This window comes from Ictidomys tridecemlineatus, chromosome 16, assembly GCF_052094955.1.
Source record: "Ictidomys tridecemlineatus isolate mIctTri1 chromosome 16, mIctTri1.hap1, whole genome shotgun sequence".
NCBI classification, from domain to species: Eukaryota; Metazoa; Chordata; class Mammalia; order Rodentia; family Sciuridae; genus Ictidomys; species Ictidomys tridecemlineatus.
This window is the reverse complement of record NC_135492.1, coordinates 3,292,135-3,303,399: the sequence shown is the minus strand read 5'-3', so window position 1 is coordinate 3,303,399 and position 11,265 is coordinate 3,292,135.

The window sequence follows — 11,265 nt, the reverse complement described above, 5'->3', positions numbered from 1 at the left end:
AATTTACAAGCAGCACTTTATTGAAGGTAATAACTTTTCTACAAGGGGTGAAATATTTCATTTTGTTCTTATTTTCTTAAAACTGCATAGACTAATTCTGAGAAAGTACTTAAGCACTTTCTTTATTTATGTACATTTTTGGATATTAATGGGTCTTTATTTTGTTTATATGCAGTGCTTAGATGAAACCCTGTGCCTTGGGCTGGGGATGTGGCTCAAGTGGTAGCATGCTCGCGTGGCATGCGTGAGGCCCGGGTTCGATCCTCAGCCACATACAAAGATGTTGTGTCCACTGAAAACTAAAAAAAATAAATAAATATTAAAATTCTCTCTCTCTCTCTCTCTCTCTCTCTCTCTCTCTCTCTCTCTCTCTCTCTCTCTTCTTAAAAAAAAAAGAAACCCTGTGCCTCAAACATGCTAAGCAAGTGTTCTACCATTGAATAACAATCCCAGCTTCAGGCACAAACACAGGACTTTCAGCTCTTTCTTGATGTGTAGAATTTCTCACCCATGCTTCTGCTGTCTTGATTTAAGTATCCATACATTTACTTCACACTGATACAGTTATTTGATGCACATACACAATACCATTTACTGCAACAAACAGCATGGTGTATAACTTAAATTCATTTTAAGCATTCAAGCTAATTAGAGTCAGAAAGCTATAAGAATAGGGCCTTTTAATCCACTGGTATATTAACCTATATAAGATGGGTGGGCTTTTTATACAAAATATCCTGAGGTAGTCCTGAAGAATATTTGGATTGAAACAGGTGAAAAATAATGGTTGAGGCCCACTGCTCTTTTGTGTTTCACTAATATTAATGCAGATACCATTAGGAGCAGCACACTAGCTGAGCTGAATAAAGATGGCCAATTTAAAAAAAAATCAGAATTTATATAATACAGGACCTTTTAGATCACATCAGATTGACTCCTTCGGAAAACAAATTTGTAAGCCATGCAGCTCACAAGACATGACTTGGATCATCCACATTCCACATGGTTTGTGAGGCCTCTGGCAGAAGAAGACCCTCAACACTGGCTCCCACAAAAGATATTCCTGCAGACCAATACTGGGATTAGAAAATTGTAGTAAACTATGGTGAAAGCAATTTTGAAGACAGATGCCTTCTGTTTGTTTCCAGAAAAAAGACAGTAAGGGAAAATATGAGTGAAAAAGTCATTTTTCATGAACTCCTCTTTGTTTTGCTTTGTGATCATACCCTATAGAAGAAAATAGAATTCTGACTGTGAGAGGAAATCTGGACCTCTAGTGATTGTTATAGAAGAATAGGAAATGTTGACACCAAGGGTATGCTATCAAATACTTAGCATAGGACTGCCTACTTATTTGAGAGAAGGCTGTGTGATAAATAAAAAAATGCTGGTAAAATTTTTTCTTTTGGTTTCATGAAGCCTAGAGTTTTATTTAATGTTTGAGATCCATTGTGCTTTGAAATATAATCTTCTTAGCATCCCTGCCATAGGTTTATATGAAAGGTGATTTAGCGTACTGTGGTGGGCTAACATCCATTGCTTCTTTTTATAGGAAACATTTTCTACTGAAAAAAAAAAACTGGCCAATACTCTTTAATAGGGAATTTTATTCATCATTGAGTGAAAACTTTCTTAAAATGCTTTTATTCAAACACACTTTTTTTGAGATATATATATATATATATATATATTTTTTTTTTTTTAAAGAGAGAGAGTGAGAGAGAGGGACAGAGAGAGAGAGAATTTTAATATTTATTTATTTTTTCTTAGTTCTCGGCGGACACAACATCTTTGTTGGTATGTGGTGCTGAGGATCGAACCCGGGCCGCACGCATGCTAGGCGAGCGCGCTACCACTTGAGCCACATCCCCAGCCCGAGATATATTTTTTAATATTTATTTTTTTAGTTTTTGGCGGACACAACATCTTTATTTGTACATGGTGCTGATGATCGAACCCAGGGCCGTGTGCATACCAGGCGAGCACGCTACTGCTTGAGCCACATCCCCAGCCCCCTCAAACACACCTTTTATTTAAAATATAGAAATGACTGGCTTTACAAAGCCAGCTATGTAAAAAAATTCAGACACTTTAAAATAAACAGATCACTCACATTATATTTTCTACAAAAATCTTTTATTTACCATAATATTTAGAAAAATATAAAAGAATCAAATTATTTCACGTTCATGCAAAAGTTAACCTTAGATAAAACATATATACATGTATGCACAGTGTTCTAGAGTATACATGCACATACATATTCTAAAATACATAAAAGATTTCATCGACTTGGAGAAAAATTCCAGGATGTATCTCGTATTGATATTATTTAATAAACTATCATGAATAAGTAATTACAAAATCTTGTCTAAACTTGTGAGAAATAGTTTCATATGTTATCTTTATCCCAAGAAAATAAGTTTTCAGAGATTTATCAGAGGATAAATAATCTGTCATCCCTCACAGTCTTATCATGCATTCACTACTTTTCTTATTTTTAGCATAGATTCTCTAGTACTTAAGACTTCTTTCTTCATTTGTATATTTAGTTTTCCACTTTTACCTATTTTGTTTTACTTTCTTAATCACTCTTTGTATTCTGTTTTTCTCTCTCTTACTCAAAGAATAGATTTAAATGAGACAATATATTATTTTTTAATAAATGAATATATTTTAGTTGCTTCAAGAGTATTTGCTTTTTTTTATAATATGTTACAGTTATTCTTGAGTATTACAAACTCCACAATGGAATATATAAAACATTTTTTTTATAGAGTGAGAGAGAGGAGAGAGAGAGAGAGAGAGAGAGAGAGAATTTTTAATATTTATTTTTTTTTTAGTTCTCGGTGGACACAACATCTTTGTTGGTATGTGATGCTGAGGATCGAACCCGGGCCGCACGCATGCCAGGCCAGCGCGCTACCGCTTGAGCCACATCCCCAGCCCATAAAACATTTTCAACATATATAAACATGCTTTTTTGTTTTTGTATTTAAATATTTTATTTTCTCTGAATTTGCTCACAATCTTTTATAACATAATTTTTAGATTTTATTCTAATATGTTATAAAAGACAGTAGAATGCATTGCAATTCATACTACACAAATGAAGTACAATTTTTCATATCTCTTGTACACAACAGAGTCACACCATTCATGTTTTCATACATTTACTTAGGATAATTACATCTATCTCATTCCATCACTTTCCTATCCCCATGCTCCCTTTCTTCCCATTCCTCTCCACTGCCTTATCTATAGTTTGTCTATTCCTCCCATGCTTCTCTCTCCTTTCCATTACATATCAGAAATTTTATGTCAGAAAACATTTAGCATTTGGTTTGGGGGGATTGGTTTACTTCACTTAGCATAATATTCTTCAACTCTATCCATTTACCTGCATATGCCATGATTTCATTCTCTTTAATGATGTACAATATCCCATTTTGTATAAAAAGAGCATTTTCTTTATCAATTCATATACTGAAGGGCATCACAGCATACTACAAGAATGCAGCTACAACGATATTTATAGTAGCACAATTTAAAAAATAATTTTAACTATCAGATTATAAATGCTTTTTTTTATTAAAAATTCTCTCTTTCTCTCTTCTCTCTCACTCTCCCTTTAAAAAAATAAAATAAAAAAAATAAAAATAAAAAATAAATATTAAAAAATTCTCTCTCTCTCTCTCTCTCTCTCTCTCTCTCTCTCTCTCTCTCTCTCTTTAAAAAAATATCAAGTGCTCTATACAATGTAGACATGTAGTGGTTATAACTTTTGAGATCAGAACTACATGAAGCTTGGTTTGTATATTCCTTCAATTCAAGTATTGTAAACAAGGGATAAGAAAATGTTTTTATATCATGAAGAAGACATCATAGCAGGACAGGTAGACACTGCAATCACTTATCTCCATGAAGTCCCAGTATCACATCCACCACATTTGCAAAAAGACATCTCATTACATCAAAACTGCTATATGAGATATAACCTCACTAAAAGTCTCACCAAGCACAAAAATTTGAACACCATACATGGGAGGGAGGAAGCCAAGACCAGATCAAACAGAAACTGCTTGCATTAAGACCTATAACCAACCTGGTGATGTAGCTGAACCCAAAGAAAAATCAAAGCATAAGTATTGGGGTTTAGAGATAAGTTTGCAAAAGGCTTAAGTGTTCTAAGGCAAGGAAGCAATGTAAACCATAATTGTAACTATGAAGTTATAAATCACAATTTTAATCAAAAGGACAGAAAAACAGGCAGAAGTACTGGATTAAAGGACAGGATAGAGTTTTTAACTCATAATAGAAGACTTGACAATCATTACCAAAGGGGTGAAGATGTCCAGAAATTTTCCTTTATGAAGATAATTTGTGGAAAGAATGAGTTTTTCATTTCTGAACAAAATTTTGGCAGAAAGTATAGAATCAGAGAAGTAATAGCAAAAGCAAAAAAGTCACAGAAGTAAGCTAGCATCTAGTAAGATGTTCAGTTATAGGGTTGGGGATATAACTCAGTTGGTAGAGTGCTGGCCTCACATGAACAAGGCCCTGGGTTTAATCCCTAGTACCACCAAAAAAAGTTCAGTTACAAATTTTTATTGTGTTTATCATGATGTCATTTAGAATTATTATTAGTATTATTATTTAAATCAGGAATTGAACCCACAGGTGCTTAACTACTGAGCCAAACCCCAGCTCTTTCTTTTCTTTTTTTTTTTGAGACTGAATCTTGCAGAATTTCTGAGACTGGCTTTGAGCTTGCAATTCTCATGCCTTAGTCTCTAGAGCCAACCAAGATTACAGGCATTCGCCACCATGCCCAGCTTGGAATTTTTTTAAAGTTATTTTATTTTTATATATCAGGACTTCATCTGACAATGATTGTATTTTTTTGCTAATGTTTTGAATAGAATCTGTACCTTATACCACAAATAACCTAAAAACTCACTCTTTATATAAATATGATATCATCTTGGTGTGAGTGGAATGATTCTACAGTTCTTGAAGTGACTCCCTAAGTATGGTCATTAAGTATGCTTGCATTAAGACCTAATGTCTTAATGCAATGTCAAATCTTTGGAAAAGAATGTGGGACATTAAATGTATATTCTAATAAAATTAAAAAGCCTTGAAAAATATGTCCTAGATACTTGTGCTTTAATCCATTAGGAGTAATGTTTTAGACTGTATAGTTGAGAAAATAAATGTTGTTTAGAACCCCACATCTCAGTGATTTATTTAATCAATGTTTATTTCTCACTCTAACAGGTCTAAAGTGAACAAAATCTAATGGTCAGGCAGGTCTACTGGGTGGCTTACATCTGAGATAGTTCTCAGAACTCTGGGGTTCTTGCATTTCATGGGTTTTATAAATCATTTTTCCTCTACAATTTGTTAGTATCATAAGAGTACTTGTTTCCATCAAAAATATCCACCTTAGTCTCCCAGACTTTAGAAATCTTCACTTTGTGATGGTGTGCTGTGTGAGAGGTATTAGCTTTCAGAATCAGTTTCAGCCTTCAGCACACTTGTGTATGCTACTTGCCATCTTGAAGGATTTTTCCAGCATAAAGTATACTTAGACAGTTATTTTGTGTATGGAGAAAAACTTGAATTTTTATTTAACTTGCCTCTTGGCTGACTCATGTCTCTTAACCAGTGATGAATTTCTATTAATAATTTTTCATGAATAATAAATGAAAAGGCATATTTAATAGGAGAAAATTATAAGTAAAAATACAATGAGCCATTATGCCTTCATTAAGATTGCCAAATGAGAAAGAAAATTAATGTATTTTAAATATTTGTAATTTAAAATTATTGTACTTAAAATTTTATAGCAAACACGGTAACTTTAAAACTGTTTCTTTATCTTAATATATATGATTGAAACTTTATAACTTAAAAGATTATTTTTTCAAACCTGAACTCAATGAATCACACCTCACCAGGTGCAAAACTCAAAAATGAAGGCAGATAATTTGTATTTTAAGAACAAGATTAAAAAATAAAAAAAAATAGATGGCTATTATAAAACCTGGAAGATAATGTTGAAAGAATTCTTCAGAATGAAAACAGAAGTTTGGACAAGGAGAATAAATTTTCCTAACATGATTCTAAAATGAGAGAAATGAGATATGGAAAAGGGGAGATAGAACATGAAAAAATAAAATTCCCTACTGCTGAGTGGGAATGTGAATCTTCAAAGAGTTTAAAGTCTTTCCACAAAGTAAAAAGTGATCATGAATAAAGGTGCCAAACCCACAGATGTCCCTGAGTTACCACCAGTCTCCCTGTCTAAAGACACAGGAGAAGTTCTTTCAAGTTTTTTGAGATAAGGTTTAAAACTAAACATCGAAGCCAGTCAACCTTTCTTTAAACTAGGAGCTAAACATAAAGACCATGGTGTCTACACAGACTTTATATCCTGTGATATTACTAGGTCTGTGTTTTAAACAATTTCATCTGTTGCTTTATGTGTTTTTAAAAATGACTGTATTCTGTAATGGAGTCCTTTATAAATTACCTGATAAATGTTGAATAAGAAAACGTTATCTACCATAGCTAGAATATTAATTAGGACATGGTGAAAGGCATTAAAATTAATTAATCTAGAGAACTAGAAGTAAAAGTGTCCCAGAAATGAATGTAAATTTGCTAGTTTACATTTAACTTCTGGATTCTTACCATGTATCCATTAAGATATAAGATTTGAAGAAATGTATTTTTTAAAACAGTATGTACTAGTCCTTTGTCTTGGCTAAGGGAATTCAGACCTCTTAAGACCACCTGCATTCCTCCTTGATATAGCACTAAATGCTGTGTGGTCCTGCACTGGCTTTGGCCTTGTTTTTCAGTTCCTACTGTTCTGTAGCACTTTGTTTTCTGACATTATTTAAATAGTCCTCTCATTCTGGGTGGTTCTACACATTCTATATTATGAGACAAGCACAGGGTAATCATTAATTATTGAAGAAATACTAAGGCAAATTACTTCTAAAAAATAGATAAAGAGAGCTAACTATTTTCTTTAACTGTTTTAAGACCTAAATATAATTACTCAAAAATTTGTTCTTCATTTTTTTTATGTCACAGTGGAAAGACGAGAGAGACACATGGAGAGACACAGGGGATTTGTAAAATGTTCTGAGGTTAAACCTTGTTGTACACACCCACTTCTCAAGTATTTGCTTTGAATTTTGATTTCTTTTCTCTAATATATTAAATCATTAAGATTTGGTAAAAGAATGCTTGTTAGTTTTGACTTTACATCAAAATTGATTCTAGATATTATCTTGCCAAGAATTTATTTATTTCATGATCCTCAGATTTTTGAGGCTTACTTAATATTCTTATCATCTTTCTCTTATGCTTGCATTACTCAGAGACAGAATTGCTATACTCTTTCATATGTATTTCTTAAGAGTAAAAACTTCAGAGTATTAGTTCGGGTATTAAAAGTATTTTAAATTAATCTCATGGTAAAACAACTCTAAATACTCCTTTCTATGTTTTTAGATTTTCAAATTGAGGTTTTCTTCAGAGCATAATTTACTGAATATTTGTGTTTCACAATAACAGAATCAAAAATTTCAGTCACCAAAAGCCATTTATTTAGTGATATATGTAAAATTTGGATTTTTAATTTTGTGCAGCTACAATAATATTTGATAATAATATTTATGATGCTTTCATGAACAAAAGTATATTACAAAAATAGATGTATTTCACTCTACCTTAATAAAAATGGACATGTACATGTATCATTATTTAAATGTTTATTTTTACTTCTGGGTATATTTTATCAATATTATTATAAAATAAATCATATAATATTTATAAATTTATGTTTATTTGTTTGTACCATATTTATTTATTATGTTATTGTTATATACATATTGCTGGTTAATACATTCTTTTTTTAAAGAGAGAGAGAGAGAGAGAGAGAGAGAGAGAGAGAGAGAGAGAGAGAAGAGAATTTTAATATTTATTTTTGGGGGCTGGGGATGTGGCTCAAGCGGTAGCGCGCTTGCCTGACATGCGTGCGGCCCGGGTTTGATCCTCAGCACCACATACCAACAAAGATGTTGTGTCCGCCGTGAACTAAAAAATAAATATTAAAAAAATTCTCTCTCTCCTTATCTCTCTCTCTCTCTCCTCTCTCACTCTCTCTTTAAAAATAAAATAAAATACTGGCAGGGCATAGTGGTGCAGGACTGTAATCCCAGCAACTTGGGAGGCCCCAGGATTGTGAGTTCAAAGCCAGCCTCAGCAAAAGTGAGGCCCTAAGCAACTCAGTGAGACCCTGTCTCTAAATAAAATATAAAATAGGTCTGGGGATGTGATTCAGTGGTCGAGTGTCCCTGAGTTCAATCCCTGCCAAAACAAAATTGAAAAATGCCATATAAAATCCCTTTAAATCTCTAGTTCTCCTGTAAAATTAAAAAAAATCCATTTGAAATATTTTATTAGTCACTCCTTTTTCTGGAGCACATCTGCATTAAGGTACACCAGTGTGGTTAAATGACCCACCACCAATGGGTTTCTGTTAGTATCTTCTCCACTATTACTATCTTCTCTGTTGTGGAAGCTGGCAAATTGCCAGGGGGTTAAAGAGTACCCCAAACTCTCATCAGAAACCTTCCTACAGCCTCCATGCCCATTCAAAGCAAGTTCTATTTTTACAAATGTTTGACAAATTGAGGATTTTGTCCTATTCTGCATTGGCAGATAGAGTGTCCCAAATCTAATCTATCCTGATAATCACAGGATTTTTTTAAAGACAAACTCCTTTATCATCCCTCCCTTCTTCTGACCTAGTACATCTAGGCTGGGTTCCTGAAACTTTTATTTTTCCAAGTTCTCAAGATGCCTCAATACAGAGCTAGATCTAGGAATTACAGCCTTGCTCTGCTTGAGAATTCTCTTGACTTGGAAATTACTTTGCAGTATTGCAGGTCATTCTCTCTAGAATAGAAGTCCCTGTTTATTGGCTTAGAAACAGGAACATACCCACAGTTGCCAGAAGCCTATTGATAGGCAGAGGAATGTGCATGGAAGGACTGTGTTTCTTAAGCTTTTCCAGTTGTTTCTTCTATAGAGAATACCCTAGCATGATTGCAGCCTTGATTTTGGCTGAACCCTGATTGAAGAAGGCAGCACTGATGAGACCCACTTAAAGCAGTCTTTCCCACCCATCTGCTTGTCCCAGAGGTCCTGGGAGAACTGGAGGCCCTTACTGAAACAATTTTGTCACCTACCTTTGTCAGAGTTTTCCTTGTGGTTCATTTCATGGAGATGGACACCAATTTTGGAGGCAACTCAGCCTGGTCTTGAATGTAGATGCCTTTATTTCTTTTTAAATTTAAAATTATTTATTTATTCTAAGTTGTCATATATGACAGCAAAATGCAATTCAGTTCATACTACACATATAGAGCACAAGTTTTCATTTCTCTGGTTGTACACAAAGTAGAGTCACACCATTCGTGTTTTTTATACATGTACTTAGGGTAATGATTGTCCATCTCATTCAACCCTCTTTCCTACCCCTGTGCCCCTCCCTTCTTCTCTCTCCCTTTTTTCTATCCAAAGTTCCTCCATTCCTCCCATTTTCCTTTCCGCCATTATAGATCAGCATCCACATATTAGAGAAAACATCTGGCTTTTGGTTTCTTGGGATTAGCTTATTCCATCCATTTACCTACAAATGCCATGATATTGTTCTCTTTTATTGCTGAGTAATATTCCATTGTGTATATATTCCATTCATCTACTGAAGGGCATCTAGGTTGGTTCCACAGATTAGCTATTGTGAATTGTGCTGATATAGATATTGATGTGGCTGTGTCCCTGTAGCACTCTGATTTTAAGTCCTTTGGCTAACTAACCCCATGAGAAATCCTGAGTTAAAAACCACCTAGTTAAGCTCTTGAATCTGCCAAAAAGTGAGGAGTGGGTTAGCTGGTCCAAAATGATAAGAGAATTGTCTCACAAGACTTTTGTTGCTTTTCCTCCCCTGCTAGAGACTTGGTTTGCTTTTCTTTGGCTCCCATTCATTTAAAACAAAACTGCTTTCCTACCAAAGGAAAGAGTATTTGCTGGCCCTTCCTGTCTCTCTAGATTAATTGCTCACTGCCCCCACCGCTTTTGTACCCTTTCCTGTGACCCTTCTGAAACCAAGGTGGTTCCCTGCAGGCTCCAAAGGTGCCTGCATGCTGTGCCTCTGCACCCCCTTGCCCTTACAGTTTGGCAATCCCTGCCCTTCAATTCTAAAGCAAGCCTGTAGAGCAGGTTTCCCCAACCCTTGCTCCAGGTTAGGCCCTTGGTAAAAATCAAACTCCACATTCAGTAAATATCATTTTACTCTCCAAAAATTCCAGTTGTTTATATTTGCATAGATCACCTCTGAATGAATCCTAAAAGTCAACAATCGTTTAGGTGGTTGAATGGCTAAGGGATGGGGTGGAAGGGAGATAATTCATGGTGCATACAAAGTGATTCTTTTGAACTTTCATACTCTATATGTTTATTACCTATTCCAATAAATACGATTCAGATTTAAAAACACCAACACAAGGCTGGAGTTGTGGCTCAGTGATACAGCTTGACTGGCATGTGTGAGTCCTTGGGTTGGATCGATCCACTGCATATAAATAAATAAAATAAAAGATCCATTGACAACTAAACACACATACACACACACACACACACACACACACACACACACACACACACACACACACCTGAGCTGTAAAAGAAAATTCCATTCTGTACTGTTCTCAGATTAACATAGGCAGATTTCTGAATCTGTCTCTTTTTAAGACCTTTATGTTTAATTTCACAAGTAATATGTAAATTTCCTCCATTGTAAGTGCCAATGCAAATTAGTCTTTCTGCTACAAGACTCTTTTGACATAATACTCATGTAATTTCCATTCTGGTCTTAAATGTGTTTTAAGTAGGGTATATTAAAGGCATTTTTTTCCTGGCATATATCTCAAACCTGGAGAGGGACAGTTGTTTATAAAATGTAGACTTGAGGTGTTTTTAAAATAGTAATGTTGGGTTTTACTGAAAGGAGTAATTAGGGTGGTCAACTGTCCAAGTATTCCTAGTACTGGGAGGAAATGAGAGACATTCAGTGCTAAAGCTGGAGAAGTCCCAGGCAATCAGGGATAAATTGGTTACCCCAAATTAAACAAGGTGCCTCGCCAATGAAAGTGACTACAGGCTCAAAGAGAGGGATGTTCG